The following is an 849-nucleotide window of genomic DNA, read 5'->3' on the forward strand; positions in this document are numbered from 1 at the left end:
ATATATATATATATATATATATATATATATATATACACATAGAAGACATGAATAAAAAGCTTATTCCTTATTCCGTGCTGTTTTCTGCAAGCGCGCCACCCTAATTGCAGCCCCTATTTGTTCTATGTACTTCTCAAGATTTTTACTCACTGTTCCCAGGGCTCCTACAATTATTGGTACTACTACCACCTTTTTCATGAACCACAACTGCTTAACCACCCAAGCTAACCTGTCATATCTATCAACTTTTCTTTCTTCCTTATCGCATACCTTGTTGTCAGCTGGGCATGCTATTTCTATGATCCAGCATCATTTGTTTTCTTTCTCAATTAACGCTATGTTTGATTTCCTATTTTCTATCTCATGGTTGCACCGAATCATAAAATCTCATAGGATCTTTGCATTATTATTTTCGATGATGCCTTCGGGTTTATGTTTGTACCACTTTTTTGCTCTGGGCACTGGCAACGATCTCGCTCGACTGGCCTTCGTAGGATTTTCGAGTGAGATCGTTGCCAGTGCCCCTGGACTGGCTCTTGTGCAGGTGGCACATAAAATACACCATTTTGAGTGTGGCCGTTGCCAGTACCGCCTGACTGGCCTTCGTGCGGGTGACACGTAAAAGCACCCACTACACTCTCTGAGTGGTTGGCATTAGGAAGGGCATCCAGCTGTAGAAACTCTGCCAAGTCAGATTGGAGTCTGGTGTAGCCATCTGGTTTCACCAGTCCTCAGTCAAATCATCCAACCCATGCTAGCATGGAAAGCGGACGTTAAATGACGATGATGATGATGATGAAGTCCATACTTGTTGCAAAGTGTCCAATGGACAATCCTTGCTATATTGCC

The sequence above is a fragment of the Octopus bimaculoides genome, chromosome 19, assembly GCF_001194135.2.
Source record: "Octopus bimaculoides isolate UCB-OBI-ISO-001 chromosome 19, ASM119413v2, whole genome shotgun sequence".
NCBI lineage: Eukaryota > Metazoa > Mollusca > Cephalopoda > Octopoda > Octopodidae > Octopus > Octopus bimaculoides.